Consider the following 17,500-nt stretch of genomic DNA (forward strand, 5'->3'; position numbering starts at 1 on the left):
GATGTGAAACGTTGGCCGAATAAACTTGTTCTTGTAAGAGACATGCGTGCCTTTTACCTCTTCAACCTGAGATGTTTGTCGGTCTGTTTCCCCTGCGATTCTTCTGTTTATGTATATGTATATATACATATATATATATATATATACATATATATATACATATATATATATATATATATATATATATAAATATATATGACCCCCTTTACAATAAAATATAATCAATATTAAAAGAACAATCTAAGATATACATTTAATTAATTTAAGTAACTGCATTTAGCATAAATAATTATTCATCAAAGCCCGATCCACAACAACCCTTTCTCCCTCCCCCTCCCCCTCCCTCCCCTCCCTACCTTTGGCCCACCCTCTCAAACCCCCCCATCCCCCAGGACAAACAAATCATCGAAATAAATATTTCCACGAAGAAAGTTACATTTAAATAAAAGCGGTTAATCCTTAATTGTCTAATCTTTTTTTCCCCTTCTCATGGAGACACAAACCTTTTTAGTCAGTGTCACATATCCAGAGAGATAAAGAGAGAGAAATGATTACACAAAATTCATCTCTGAGTTAAGAGAAAAATGAAAAAAAGGACTTTCAAGTCTTTGATCCATTATTTGATATATAATGATATATAATGATATATAATGGTAAGAAGGCGGTTTTGGGTTCGTATCCAGAATGCCTTCATTATCAGAATTTGCAGAAAGTTATTAAAATGGCGAAATATTTAATTTAGTTTGTAGTTTGTGTGATACGTGTTAGGCTCTCTCTCTCTCTCTCTCTCTCTCTCTCTCTCTCTCTCTCTCTCTCTCTCTCTCTCTCTCTCACATTTGATCACACTTAAAAGACAACTTGTATTCAAAATACTTGTCACATTTTTCCTCTCTCTCTCTCTCTCTCTCTCTCTCTCTCTCTCTCTCTGAACGGAAATGTTGACAGGGATAGAATTTTAGATTCTACAGAAGTGCCGCAAATACTAGCATAATTGGGGAGCTGATATATATATATATATATATATATATATATATATATATATATATATATATATATATACACACACGTACAAACCAAATATAAATACATAATTCTTAACACTGATCAAAACCGCAGCTTGTCCACTTTTCCATAACGCAGCATTTATAAAAGCGTAACTTCAATATGACAATTAAAACACATTACAAAAAAACAGCATCAACCAAACAGGAAGGGAACCAGAATTGCAAAGCTCGCAGACAGACAGATTGTTTGAAATGAACAGCTGTCAATTAGGCTTTCGTCATTGTTAGCTTCTTTCTTTCCTTCTTCTTCTTCTTCTTCTTCTTCTTCTTCTTCTTCTTCTTCTTCTTCTCTTGTTTTATCGCTGGCGTGTTTCTTCCTGATGAACTGACGCAAGCCGTTTTCAGATGAAACGTGTTTCGGCGCTTCAATGAGGGATTTCGGAAATCTGATCGATTGTGGACAGGGGAAGGAGTTTTTTTTTTTTTTTTACAAGGAGGATATATATATATATATATATATATATATATATATATATATATATATATATATATATATATATATATATATATATATATATATATATATATATATATATATATATATATATAGTTTCATATTCCCTGCCTTATTTATGCAGCTCAAATCTAAGAGATCTGATAGAGAAATCACCTTGACCCTACGTATTATCTCTCTCTCTCTCTCTCTCTCTCTCTCTCTCTCTCTCTCTCTCACACACCCCTCACAAACATATATACACAAACGACCACACAAACAAAGAAAATGAACATACCGGGAAGGGCAGAGAAACCAATGGGGTGAAAAAAATGTTTGTTTTAATTTTAGTAAAAAAAAAAAGTTAAAAAATGCGCCGAAGTTTCTTCGCCACAATCGCGTTTTCTGTACAGCCGCTACAGCGTATAATCAAGGCCACCGAAAATAGACCTATCTTTCGGTGGTCTCGGTATAATGCTGCATGAGCCGCGGCCCATGAAACTTTAACCACGGCCTATTGGTGGCCTATCCTATATCGTTGTTAGATACACGATCATGGCTAACTTTAACCTTAAATGGAATGAAAATTACTGAGGCTAGAGGGCTGCAATTTGGTATGTTTGATAATTGGAGGGTGGATGATCAACATACCAATTTGCAGCCCTCAAGCCTCAGTAGTTTTTAAGATCTGAGAGCGGACAGAAAAAGTGCAGACAGAATAAAGTGCGGACATGAAAAAGGCCGACAGAATAAAATTCGGACAGGAAAAGTGCTTACAGAAAAAGTGCGGCCAGAAAAAAGTGCGAACGGACAGACAAAGCCGGCACAATAGTTTTCTTTTGCAGAAAACTAAAACGTATGGAACTGCCAACGTCCCACAGATCAGAATACCTGTTTTCAGGCGTTTTTCCAATGTCTTTATTTTCCTACTACTCTTGTGCATATAATTTAAAGCACTGAGGGGTTATTTTTCTGAAAATTTGGGGCTGTAATACCCCGTAATTGCGTTTTTCTTAATATTTTCATTTGGGAAATTTTCAATCTTAATGAATCGTATTTGGCATCTTTTAGCATGTAATGGAACGAACCATAAAACTGAGGCCAAAAGCCAAGCGCTGGGACCTAAAAGACTTTCAGCGCTGAAAAAAAAAAAAAAATTGAAAGTAAAAAAGGTTCGAACGGTGTAACAGGTGGAAAACATCGAAATTGCCCAATGAAACAGATGGTAAGAGAGGCTGGATAGCAAAATGGAAGAAAGAGAATATGAATGGAGGCACAGTAACGGGAATGAAAATGTACCGCCTGAGGTGCAATGATGGGACTACCCCCTATAAGATTGGTATCTTTTATGATTCTGGGGCCTGTTTTTGTCTAAGAATAACCTCTTCTGTCAAGGTTTCCTGTACTCATTATTGGTTTAAGGACTGCACAAGAACAAGAGCCCATGCTGGTATAAGGCCTGCTTAAACCAGAAGAGACCATAACTATAGTGTTCTTGGCTCTCAGTATTAGATGGGGTATGGTCTTGGAATATCCTAATTTTTCTAAGAATATTCTCTTTTGTCAAGGTTCCCTTAAGACCAAAAGTCCGTGCTGGTATAAGTCCTAACTAAGCTAGAAGAAGGAGAGCGAAAGATTATTGGGTAAAATCGGACCAATTTACTAAATTTGATCAAGTTAGCAGATAAGACTAGTTGGGCCCTAAAAATCTCTGAGGCCATACCCCAGCTATCTGGGTGATTTTTACTTTGCTTTCAACATTGCAAATTGAAATATATTGCAAATTTGCACTAATATCCGTGATTAGCAGCCTAATTTGTTGCATTATACCCTGTTTGAAGGAGAACCCCGGATGCATTTTCCCGGGATGTAACCGAGTACCGAAACCTTTCCCTGAAACAAGCTGGACGCCATATCTTAAAAACCAACCATGGAATTTTCTTGAAAATAATCTCATTATGTTTCCCAAACCCAGATTCCTGAATGGATCATAATTTGCCCTTACCTAACCCAAACTAATCTAACCTAACCACAGGGGCATAGGAAAGAAACCAGGACGCCTGAAAAATCCAATCTGGTTCTTTGCTGACAAATTTCTAATCACCGCAATAGGCGAGTTACTTGTTCACAAAGTTAGTGTAGTGACTTTCCTTTCCTCATTGGCGACTTTTATTTATTTCCTACACGAAGAACCATCAACGTTTTCGTTTTATGAACATTTATCTGCAGAGAATCTCACTGCCCTAAAAACTGCAGTATCTGCAAAATTTTCGAAATTGAGATATGCCACCTATTGGGCTCGTAAAACACTAATACACAAGTTATTGCAGTTTCAGAATGATTCTTCAATGCTTTGTTTAGGGGGTCCCATTTGCAGTATCAGCAAAATCATTAGTAAGGCAAGGGAGTATCTACCAATTTTCTCAGTTTTTGTATTTTTGCAGATACTGCAGTCATCCATTTTAGGGCAGCTCAGGTCGCGACATGGAAACACGACCCGAAAGTTTGACTTATCATTGAAAGAGCATTAGTGATAAATCGCGAGGACTGGCAGATCCTTATGTCAATATTTCCCAACAGTAAATAAGACCTCAGTTCTCTCTCTCTCTCTCTCTCTCTCTCTCTCTCTCTCTCTTATGTTATGGCCTTGGGCCTAAATTCTATGTTCAATTCAATTCAGTCCTAGTTAAAAGTTTAATCACAACTATTGGGTCCTTATTTAGATACAAGGACTAATTGAGCCCCCTTTTGACCCAAAATGCGGTCTATTTATGTTCGTGTCCCAGATGTAGTTTGGGAAATTATGTCGGGGCCTCCCGAAGACTTCTTAAGGTCCGCATAGATCGCCACATTTTGGGGGTGAGTTATCGAACAGGTATCCACTTGTCATCTCCGGAATTCTCGAATATTCGGGAACATAGAAAGAAATGCAAGTTTAACATCGAGTGTAAACATTTGAAAATCCTTACAAAGGCGTCTTTCCCGTACGGCCATCAGTGCACCTCATGCGGTGAACTGTAGGCATTACCGAAGGTTCTTTGCAGCGTCCCTTCGACCCCTAGCTAGAACCTCTTTCCGCTCATACTCTCTTTATTCCTATCTACCTTCTCTTAACAATCGATTCATAGTGCAACTGCTTTGAGGTTTTCCTCTTGTTAAACCTTTCAAACCTTTCTACTGTCAATTTCCGTTTCAGCGCTGAATGACTTCATAAGTCCCAGCGCTTGGGATTTGGCTTAAATTCTATATTCTATCTATATTCTATCTACAAGGGCGTCTTCCCCTCGGTAGCTTGCAGCTGCTGTTTTCGAATCGCCGTTCATAAAAACAGTAGTTCCAAAGTTAAACGATCAAACTACCGGTACCGCTGTTTACCTGGCGTAACCATATTGACTTGGGACCTTCTTCAGATGGTAATTTTCTGAGCGTTTTATGCTTTGTGGGTTTTATTATAAATGTATATCGGTGTTTTTAGGATGAATCTTTCTGTTTTATGCTTTATACGCATTCGTCTTTATGCAGGCCGCGAAATGTGGCTAAATACGGCTTCCTGAAATTGCTACAAGACGTCTCCCTAGTACTAAACACGGCGAATCATTGTAGATGAATCAATATTTTTTTTCCCCTTGTGTTATTTTTTCTTATTTTTTTCACTTGTGCCATTTTTACCTTGGTCATTTTTAGCTTCCTGTTAAAGAAAACTATTGTGCCGGTTTCTGTCCGTCCGCACTTTATTCTGTTCGCAATTTTTTCTGTCCGCACTTTTTCTGTCAGCCCTCAGATCTTAAAAACTACTGAGGCCAGAGGGCTGCAAATTGGCATGTTGATCATCCACCCTCCAATCATCAAACATACCAAATTGCAGCCCTCTAGCCTCAGTAGTTTTTACTTCATTTAAAGTTAAAGTTAGCCATAATCGTGCTTCTGGCAACGATACAGGACAGGCCACCACCGGGCCGTGGTTAAAGTCTCATAGGCAGCGGCTCATACAACATTATACCGAGACCACGGAAAGATAGGTCTATTTTCGGTGGCCTTGATTATACGCTGCAGCGACTGTAAAGAAAACTCGACTGCGCCGAAGAAACTTCTGCGCATTTTTTCCTTGTTACCTGTGCCATTATTACCTAAATTTATAATTAAGCGAATGAAGATACACATGGTAGCAATTGTATTAACTTTGGTACTTATTTTCGTCTAATTTATCAGAAATATTGGAGTCATTTAGCAACTTAGTTTTATATATCAAGGCCATATCATGTTCTTTCTTCCGGCCGGCTAATCAAGAATTAGAGGAATTTATTTCTGGTGAGAGAAATTAATTTCTCGCTGTAGTGTGGTTCGGATTCCACAATAAGCTGTAGGTCCCGTTGCTAAGTAACCAGATGGTTCTTAGCCGCGTAAAATAAGTCTAATCCTCCGGGCCAGCCCTAGGAGAGCTGTTAATCAGCTCAGTGGTCTGGTAAAACTAAACTATACTTAACTTTTTTCCCGCACTTTCTTGTTTTTATGGTAAACAACAAGAAAAATAAATATATGGAGTTGAGTTGAGTTGAATATAGAATTTAGGACAAAGGCCAAGCGCTTGGACCAATGAGATCATTCAGCCCTGAAAAGGAAATTGACAGTAAAAGGTCTGAAAGATATAACAGGAGGAATACCTCAATTGTTAGGAGAGGCTGGGAAGTAAGATGGTAGAAAGTATATGAAAGGGGGTACAGTAAAAGGAACGAAAGGGGTTGCAGCTAGGGGCCGTAGGGACGCTGCAAAAAACCTTAAGTAATGCCTACAGTGCACCGCACGAGGTGCACTGACGGCAATGCCCCGCTACGGGGTAAATATATGGATGCACATAGCATTTTCGACTCTGAATGATATTCGGTAATGGTGAGCAAGTAATGACTGACCAGAGGCAATGCTACATTCTTGCCGTTACTGCCTTCGTGCTCTCTCTCTCTCTCTCTCTCTCTCTCTCTCTCTCTCTCTCTCTCTCTCTCGGAACGCAATTCTAGCATAGACATTTCTTTTGAATTAGTGGGATATTCAGTAATCGTGACTAGTAGTTACTGATCAGAGTAAATTCTTTGCGTACCATAAACTTTATCTAATACATTTTTGCAGTTGCTGCCTTTGTGAACTGTTCTCTCTCTCTCTCTCTCTCTCTCTCTCTCTCATTCCTCTCAACGCAACGACATTTCTTTTCCTCCCCCAGAAAACAATTCCCACATTTCCAAATTCGCTGTAACGACCTGACCGTCCCTGCCTTACTTAGCCTGTGCTATTTGAGCCTGGACAAAACGAAAATGGGAGGGGGCGAATTGGGGATAAAGGGGGTAGGTGGGCAATGGGGATATATCTAAACATTTTTATTCCCGCGCCATAAAAACAACTTTTCTCCTAAAAGTTAATCTACGTTGCTGACCTCCCAAAGCCTCCTAATCTTTTCACCCCTGCAGGTCAGTGGGACAGTCAGGCAGCATAGGGCCATTTTTTGGCCCACCCAAGGCACCTAAGCAGCCACAGGCAGCCAGCCAGCCATCTCTTGGGTCCACCTGCAGCTGCTGCAGCAGTTGTAGTAGTAATCAAAGACGTGAGAATGCGGTAATTACCCCAGGAAAAAGAGAGCCGTGACAAAGGAAGGAAGCAGTTTGTTCTGTACTACTGTACTACTACGATGCCAAAATCAAACCGAGGATGGAGGAGCCGTTTCAAAGATAAATCCCTGCTAATGCTGCTTCTACTACTACTACTAATACTACTACTGCTACTATTAGCGGACCTTTGGAACGTCGTGAGCGGTCTATTCTGAACACGATGACCACAAAAATTCGGTTTTAGTTTCGTGTAAAAGAAAATTATTGTGCCGGCTTTGTCTATCCGTCCGCCCGCACTTTTTTTCTCCGTCCTCAGATCTTAAAAACTACTGAGGCTAGAGGGCTGCAAAATGGCATGTTGATCATCCACCCTCCATTCATCAAACATACCAAATTGCAGCCCTCTAGCCTCAGTAGTTTTTATTTTATTTAAGGTTAAAGTTAGCCATAATCGTGCTTCTGGGAAAGATATAGGACATGCTACCACCGGGCCGTGGTTAAAGTTTCACGGGCAGCGGCTCATACAGCATTGTACCGAGACCACCGAAAGATAGGTCTATTTTCGGCGGCCTTGATTATACTCTGTAACGGCTGTACAGAAAACTCGATTGCGCCGAAAATCTTTAAATAACTTTTGTTTTAGAGATGCGAGAAATAATTTTTAAAGTGGGTTTTAATATTTCGTTTGATATCTTCCCCTTAAAGGTCCGCGTTTATTTCAACATTTGTTTTTCCTAATAAACTATATCTGATTTATGAATATTAAATAACAGAAGGGGTATGTTTGTCCAATAAAAGCCCAGTGAAGTGTAAAAATACATTTAGGACCGGTAAAAAGGGGGTTAGTGCCGTCAGTGCACCTCATGCGGTGCACTGTAGGCACTACTTAAGGTTCTTTGTATAGCGTCCCTTCCTTAGGCCCCTAGCTGCAGCCTCTTTCGTTACTTTTACTGTACCGCCGTCCATATTCTCTTTCTTCCATCTTACTTTCCTCAACCCTCTCAAAACAATTGATTGATAGTGCAACTGCTTTGAGGTTTTCTCTTGTTACACCTTTCAAACCTTTTACTGCAAATGACCTCATAGGTCCCATTGCTTGGTCTTTGGCCTAAATTCTATATTCAGTTCAAATCACAAGTCAAGAGAGTAATTTGAGGACTTTAAGAATAATGATTAATGCTTTGGTAACGATATTAAGACTTTGCATAACATGTTAAAACCGAACTATAGATTTTGGCTGTAAATGACGAGACACATGCCAAATATGCATTAATATTAGTTTTCTGAAAAGAAAACTATTGCGCCGGCTTTGTCTGTCCGTCCGCAATTTATTCTGTCCGCACGTTTTCTGTCCGCACTTTTTCTGTCCGCACTTTTTCTGTCCGCACTTTATTCTGTCCGCACTTTTTCTGTCCGCCACCAGATCTTAAAAACTACTGAGGCTAGAGGGCTGCAAATTGATGTGTTGATCATCCACCCTCCAATCATCAAACGTACCAAATTGCAGCCCTCTAGCCCCAGTAGTTTTTATTTTATTTAAGGTTAAAGTTAGCCATAATCGTGCTTCTGGCAACGATATAGGATATGCCACCACCGGGCCGTGGCTAAAGCTTCATGGACCGCGGCTCATACAGCATTATACCGAGACCACCGAAAGGTAGATCTATTTTCGGCGGCCTTGATTATACGCTGTACAGAAAGCTCGATTGCGCCAAAAAAACTTCGGCGCATTTTTCACTTATTTCTAACTCAGCTAGAATCAGGGTTTCATCCTGACCTAGGTTGCAGCTTGCATCAGACTTCTAAGATTCGTTGCACATGTCAGCAAGCGCTTCGGATCTTCATAATCTTGGAATATTAATACATTGTTCAAAAACCGATCGGCCTGTGATGACATATCTGAATGCAATAATTTTGTCATTTTTATTCTTCGATAACCTCAAATTTTTTATACTTTTGTAAGAAAATACATAAAATACGGTCGTATTTCTCTGTATGCGTACGGAGTATTTTTTGGGGGGTAGGGGATATATATATACGTAAAAGGCATTTAAAATGCTTTTTTTACTTGACAAAATCAACTAGAGAGAGAGAGAGAGAGAGAGAGAGAGAGAGAGAGAATATCAAACTAAGAGAGAGAGAGAGAGAGAAAGAATATCAAACTAGAAGAGAGAGAGAGAGAGAGAGAGAGAGAGAGAGAATGAGAGAGAGAGAGAGAGAGAGAGAGAGAGAGAAAGAGAGAGAGAGAGAGAACTGATGTGAATTGAATATAAAATTTTAGCCAAAGGCCAAGCACTGGGATTCATGAGGTCATTCAGCGCTGAAACGGAAACTGACAGCAAAAAGGTTTGAAATGTGTAACAGGAGGAAAACTATTGTGCCGGCTTTGTCTGTCCGTCCGCACTTTATTCTCTCTACACTTTATTTTGTCTGCACTTTTTCTGTCCGCCCTCAGATCTTAAAAACTACTGAGGCTAGAGGGCTGCAAATTGGTGTGTTGATCATCCACCCTCCAATCATCAAACATGCCAAATTGCAAGCCCTCTAGTCTTAGTAGTTTTTATAAGCCATAATCGTACTTCTGGCAACGATATAGGATAGGCCGCACCGTCCCGTGGTTAAAACTTCATGGGCCGTGGCTCATACAGCATTATACCGAGACAACCGAAAGATAGATCTATTTTCGGTGGCCTTGATTATACGCTGTAGCGGCTGTACAGAAAACTCGATTGCACCGAAGAAACTTCGGCGCATTTTTTACTTGTTTCACAATAGATAACGTTTTGCATAAGTACAGTATATACAGAAATTGAACGAGAGAGAGAGAGAGAGAGAGAGAGAGAGAGAGAGAGAGAGAGAGAGAGAGAGAGAGAGAGAGAGAGAGAGGCATTCATGAATACTGATTAACTGATTAATATTTGAGGTAAAATGCCTTAACAATCAATAACATTTCACTATAATTGAAGTAATTATCCAAACTCGCATTCAAGAGAGAGAGAGAGAGAGAGAGAGAGAGAGAGAGAGAGAGAGAGAATCCTAAGTATTCAGTAACATTCCCCGCCAAATGTCATTTTAACAATCAACGCCATTTCTTTACAAATACAATACGCCATTGTTAAGATTCTCTCGTGGTAATTATAGAAGAAATTTAACAGAATCCAAAGTAAACTAAATAGAAACTAAATCCTTCCTACTAACAAAGTTTCTTCGGCGCAATCGAGTTTTCTGTACAGCACATAATGCTGTATGAGCCCCGGCCCATGAAACTTTCACCCTCGGTCCGGTGGTGGCCTGTCCTATGACGTTTCAAGACCTTAAATTAAAAATTTAAAAAACTACTGAGGAGGCTAGAGGGCTGCAATTTGGTATGTTTGATGACTGGAGGGTCGATGATCAATATACCAATTTGCAGCCCTCTAGCCTCCTCAGTGGTTTTTAAGATCTGACGGCGGACAGAAAAAAAGTGCGGACAGGAAAAGTGCGGACAGAAAAAGTGCTGACAGAAAAAATGCGGACGGGAAAAGTGCGGACAGAAAAATGCGGACAGAAAAAGTGCGGACAAAAAATGCGGACACCAAAAGTGTGGACAGAAAAACTGCGGACAGAAAAATGCGGACAGAAAAATTGCGGACAGGAAAAGTGTGGACAGAGAAAATGCTGACAGAAAAATGCGGACAGCAAAAGTGGGACAGAAAAATGCGGACAGAACAATACAGACAGAAAAAATGTGGACAAAAAAATGCGGACAGAAAACGTGCGGACAGAAAAAAAGTGCGGACAGAAAAAGTGCGGACAGAGAAAGAGTGCGGACAGAAAAAGTGCGGACAGCAAAAGTGCGGACGGAAAAATGCGGACAGAAAATGCGGACAGAAAAAGCGCGGACAGAAAAAGCCATCTCAATAGCTTCCCTTTACAGAAAACTAAAAACTTAGCGACATTTACTATTCAATAAGATATCACCGCTACAAGCTTCGTTCTCAGGCTAAATAATGAGTGAAGTTGACGACAATGAACGAAACATAATGAAAATAGTTCGTTTTTCGATCAGAGCAGTTATTAAGCAACACTGTTCAGTCATTGCTTCAAAAATGGATGACCGGCCGAAGATGAGCGCTTAGAAAGTTGATACTAACCGAAATTTATATAAAAAAATGATAGAAATAGCTAATAAAACTTACGAAAACGAACGGAACATTATGAGAACAACTGATCAATCGATCAGAGCAGTTAGGCAACACTGGGTTCAGTCATTAGCTGAATGAAAGACGACCAATCAAAATTCAGCGCTTGGAAAGTCGAAACAGACCGAAATTAATCAAAATAATTATAAAAATAGCTAAAAAATTTACGAAAACGAACGTAACATTATGAACACAGCTGGTCTTTCGATCAGAGCAATTAGGTAACACCAGGTTCAGTCATTAGCTGCATAAAGGATGACCAATCAAAATTCAGCGCTTGGAAAGCCGAAACAGACCGAAATTAATAAATAAATGATAAAAATAGCTAATAAAATTTATGAAAACGAACGTAACATTATGAGAACACCTGGACTTTCGATCAGAGCAGTTAGGCTACACTGGGGTCGGCCATTAGCTGAATAACCGATTCCAGCCAAAATTCACCGCTTAGAAAGACGAAACAGACCAAAATGAATGAATAAATAATAAAAATAGCTGAAAAATTTTACGAAAACGAACGTAACATTATGAGAACAGCTGATCTTTCGATCGGAGCGGTTAAGCAACGCTGGGTTCAGTCTATGGTTCAAAATGAGCGCTTAGACAGTCGATACTAACCGAAATATATAAGTAAATGATAAAAATAGCCAATAAAATTTTACGAAACGAACGTAACATTATGAGAACAGCTGGTGTTTCGATAAGGGCAGTTAGGCAACACTAGGTTCGGTCATTAGCCGAAAAACCGATGACCAATCAAGATTCAGCGCTTGGAAAGGCGATAAATAATAAAAATAGTTAGAAAATTTTACGAAAACGAACGTAACATTATGAGAACAGCTGATCTTTCGATCAGAGCAGTTAGGCAACACCAGGTTCAATCATTAGCTGAATAACGGATGACCAATCAAACCTCAGCGCTTAGAAAGTCGATACACACCAAAATAAATAAATAAATGATAAAAATAGCTAATGAAACTTACGAAAACGAACGAAACATTATGAAAACAGTTGGATTTTCGATCAGAGCCATTAAACAACACTGGGTTCAGTCATTACCTGAATAACGGAAGACCAATCAAAATTCAGCGCTTAGATGGCCGAAACAGACCCAAATAATAAAAAAATGAACAGAAATAAATAATAATGAATGCTGATAAAGTTTCAAGAGTTCGCTTGGGTTTTGCACTGATATTTCACCGCCCTTCTTGACAATAATAATAATAATAATAATAATAATAATAATAATAATAATAATAATAATAATAATAATAATCTCAGATTACTGTTGAAAACTTGAGGTCCATAATGATTTCAGAGCAGGTTCTCGTATAATCAAAATTTCGCTTGGGTCTTGCACTGATATTTCTCCGCCCTTCTTGATGCTTAGAATAATAATAATAATAATAATAATAATAATAATAATAATAATAATAATAATAATAACCATATATTTGTTTTCTGTGCATATACAAACCGATATTCTATAGAAGATGGACTTCAAATGTAGAATTACTGCTTCTCTAGCGACAGACCCATTAATAGTTCTGTTTGCGGAATGACGGGGCGGGACATTAGGCAGATTTCCGGGACGGTACGTGACGTTCCTAAGGACGGGGCTTAGCGTCCCGAACCCGTTTTATACAGACGTTAATTTTAACGTCTTCGGTACATTAGTGATGTTAAGAGAAATAAGCTAGTATTAAATGTTTCACCAATTTTGGAAAAAAATTTGTTTATGTGTATATATATATATATATATATATATATATATATATATATATATATATATATATATATATATATATATATATATATATATATATGTGTGTGTGTGTGTGTGTGTGTGTATACAGAACCACACACACTTTATTCTGTCTGCACTTTTTCTGTCCGCACTTTATCTGTCCGCCCTCAGATCTTAAAAACCACTGAGGCTAGAGGGCTGCAAATTGGTATGTTGATCACCCACCCTCCAATCATCAAACGTACTAAATTGCAGCCCTCTAGCCTCAGTAGTTTTTCTTTTATTTAAGGTTAAGTTAGCCATAATTGTGCTTCTGGCAACGATACAGGATATGCCACCACCGGGCCGTGATTAAGGTTTCATGGGCCCTGGCTCATACAGCATTATACCGAGACCACTGAAAGATAAGTTCATTTTCGGTGGCCTTGATTATACGCTATACAGAAAACTCTATTGCGCCGAAATTTCTTCGGCGCATTTTTTTAAATCTTTATCTTTATATCCTAAAAATTTAACTTATCTTAACGAGGTTCTAATGAATTTCTGCTGACCAAAATCACTTAATTAACCGAAGCAAAGTTTTTTACCTTATATTTATATAATTTAAGATTTTTATAAAAATTATGGGCTATCATTCATTTTATTTCATTAATCCTTTTTAATCTTAATCAATATATAATTAACTTAATATATAATTTAAGGTTTTTATGATAATTATGGTTTATCATTCCTATCATTTTATGAAACCGTTTGAAATTGTAATCAATTTTTATCTTTATATCCTAAATTTAACTTATTACTTTAGCGTAAATTCAAAGGAAAGTGTCTGTATCTTAGCGAGGTTCAAAGAAAAGCGCCTGTATCTTAACGAGATTCAATGAAAAGTGCCAGTATCTTAGCGAGATTCAAAGAAAAGTGTCTGAAGAAAAGTGTCTGTATCTTAGCGAGATTCAAAGAAAAGTGTCAGAAGAAAAGTGTCTGTATCTAAACGAGATTCAAAGAAAAGTGTCTGTATCTTGCCGAGATTCAAAGAAAAGTGTCTGAAGAAAAGTCTCTGTATCTTAGCGAGATTCAAAGAAAAGGCTCTGTATCTTAGCGAGATTCAAAGAAAGATCTCTGTATCTTAGCGAGATTCAAAGAAAAGGCTCTTATCTTAGCGAGATTCAAAGAAAAGGCTCTGTATCTTAGCGAGATTCATCTTAAGATTCAAAGAAAGTGTCTGTATCTTAGCGAGATTCAAAGAAAAGTGTCTGTATCTTAGCGAGATTCAAAGAAAAGTGTCTGTATCTTAGCGAGATTCAAAGAAAAGGCTCTGTATCTTAGCGAGATTCAAAGAAAAGTGTCTGTATCTTAGCGAAATTCAAAGAAAAGTGTCTGTATCTTAGCGAGATTCAAAGAAAAGAGTCTGTGCTAACACCCCCCCCCAAAAAAAAACACCCAAATCAATCGATTATAACCTTTAAAGTCTTAACATTTAACGGCTAAATTAGCATAAACACACATACACTAATTATTATCAAGCCTCATCAATCTTTACCCTTTAACTACTGATCTTTTTGTATCTATCTAATCATTCTTCCGTTTTTTGGCTGAACTTGCGGTTCCCCTTTTTGCTGGCACCAGCCGGAAGTTGTCCGTTCGGTGCCAACTTAAGTTCCAACGCTGCGCCAAGTTCAATATGCGTGGAGGGTCGGCCGCGCATGCGCGGAGCTAACGATCATTTTGGTGCAGAATGGTTGGGGACGTTTTTTTTTTTTTATGTTTTCGTTTTTCGGCTGATTTTTTCTTATGTACTGAATGTATTTTAGGTTCTGAGGAGAATTGATTGATTGATTTGATCTAATTTAGCTTGACGTAATATGCAAAATGGAATAATTAAGGAGAAATGCATGGATTCATATATGTGTGTATATATATATATATATATATATATATATATATATATATATATATATATATATATATATATATATATATATATATACATATGTGTGTATATATATATGAATATATATACATATAAATGTATATATATATTGTATATATACACTTATACATATACAAATATATACATATATAAGTATATATATATATATATACATATATATATATATATATATATATATACATAAATGCATGTACATTTATATATATATATATATATGTATTATTTGTATATGTATATGTGTATATATATACTTATACATTTATATGTATATATATTCATATATATACATATATATGTATATATATATACATATATATACATTTATATATATATATATATATATATCATATATATATATATATATATATACACACACATATATGAATCCATGCATTTCTCCTTAATTATTCCTTTTTGCAAATTACCTTTTCACAAATGTTTTCCCTATTCCACAGCACCCATAAATCAACTAATGACAAATTAACATCAAGAAAACATAAATAAAAATTCAGACGTTTTCAGAACACTGAAAAACTAAAAACATTCCACTGTCCAAAAATATATAACCTTAATATAAATTCATCCATTTTATTATAAGGTACAAAACTAAGCAATCACCAATATCGAATCGTTCAGTAAAATAAAATTAGGTCACTAAATGATGTATAGTGTGTTGTATTCAGGAAAAAACGACCAGAGAATGAATGAATGTGGTTCCGTATCTCGAACGGAAGCCTAAACAAATCACCTAATTAAGGAAGCTACCACTGCAACGAGGCCACGCAACGGTCCCAACGGAAATTTCAACGCTTTGCCAAACACTAAGTAGCGGTCGAACAGAAACCCAGTAATGGCTCCCACAAATCATTTCTAATCGGAAAAAAAACAAGAATGCCTTCTACTCCAAATCGTATATGAAAAAGCTCGTTCCAAACCCCAATTCTGTCTGTATTACACTGATATTTCCATTTCTCAAATTGGGAATAAGGACCCCAAACGAGCATGTGCGCTATTGGCCCAGGGGTGGGCGGGCGGGAGACTAACCTGATTTGACAGAAGTTGCCGGAGCGAGAGGAATCGAGCCAACGCGACGCACCGCGGAGCACTTTTCACACACGACCGTCCACCACCGTGGTGGAGCAGACACTGAGAGAGAGTTCAGTGGCTGGCACGCCATGAATATACGGCAATGCCGACTATTTTCTCTTCTCGTAATATTTTCCTGTTGTCTACTACTTTCACTGCTGCTACTGCTACTTTAAAACAACTAGGGATGATAGCAGTAATAGTAGGAGTTATATGAAAGTAATTAATAGCGTAGTGAGGATGATATTAGCATGTTTTGTTTTGTGTCCGTTCTGACGGTAATAAATGATATATTAATGTGGTTATAACCTCATTTGATAAGTTGTGGTTACATGCGATTATTGCAGCTTTGATTTGCAATGCTAACACATGCACACACACATGTATATATATATATATATATATATATATGTGTATATATGTATATATATATATATATATATATATATGTGTATATATATATATATATATTGTATATATATATATATATATATATATATATATATATATACAGCAGTCACCTTTTTTGGGGGATGAGATTGCTGGACCGATGCCCCTTTTCCCGATTCAGTCATAAGCATGTGCCAATATTCAGTTTGGTAGACTTATGATCAGCAGTTTGGGAGCGAACTCCTACTCAAGAAACATTAGCCTGAACACTGTACCACTCAGCCATGGATAGATACCATTGACCCACTGCCGAAAACGACTTTAGCTGACAATTTCTTTGAAGTATAAATCACGGAATACATTATAATCCACGTGCAATGTATTGTCTCTTCCTGAAACCTCTGTAAGATATTACTTCTAGATTCAGAGTTCTCTCTCTCTCTCTCTCTCTCTCTCTCTCTCTCTCTCAGTGGTAATGAATGAGTATCATTGACATTAATATACATAATCTAATCACACATCCAATATACAAACTCAAACAGCAAACAATCATTGATATTAAGAGACATACTCTGGTCATCACCAGTTTCATATATACAAAATTACCCAAACACACACACACTCTCTCTCTATAGTGGTAATGTTTGAATAATGACCATAATTGTAGGATTAAAAGACCTTTCATTAGTCCTTGATATTTATATACATACTCTATTCATCCCCCATACCCTATGTACAAAAACTACCCAAAACACTCTCTCTCTCTCTCTCTCTCTCTCTCTCTCTCTCTCTCTCAGTTCTGGTAGTAATAAAGGTTTAAGGATAACGATTAAAAGTATTTATGTACTTCCATTAAACGCCAAAACCATGACATTATATAGTATTTGTGAAGGTCTGAAGATCAGTAATTACCTGTGTATATACCCTTCCTCTGCACGTATCATTAACATGCTGGTTCCCTGGTATAGTGGTTAGTGTCGTGGCATGCCACTCAGATGTCGCGGGTGGTTCGCGTCTCACCCAGGGCGATGAAAAAATAAACACTGGCGCTGTATTG

The 17,500-nt window shown here is 37.6% G+C and overlaps 1 protein-coding gene across 1 annotated transcript in view; it reads right to left on the reverse strand.

Annotated features, from left to right (window-relative positions):
• LOC136835651 (uncharacterized) overlaps positions 1-16,115 on the reverse strand; it is a 51,617-nt gene extending 35,502 nt beyond the window's left edge. Inside the window, exon 1 of the mRNA XM_067099466.1 lies at positions 16,012-16,115. The gene's annotated coding sequence lies outside the window, so the exon portion shown is untranslated. The remainder of the gene's footprint in view (positions 1-16,011) is intronic.
• Between the last annotated feature and the right edge of the window lie 1,385 nt (positions 16,116-17,500).

The sequence above is a fragment of the Macrobrachium rosenbergii genome, chromosome 55, assembly GCF_040412425.1.
Source record: "Macrobrachium rosenbergii isolate ZJJX-2024 chromosome 55, ASM4041242v1, whole genome shotgun sequence".
Taxonomy (NCBI): domain Eukaryota; kingdom Metazoa; phylum Arthropoda; class Malacostraca; order Decapoda; family Palaemonidae; genus Macrobrachium; species Macrobrachium rosenbergii.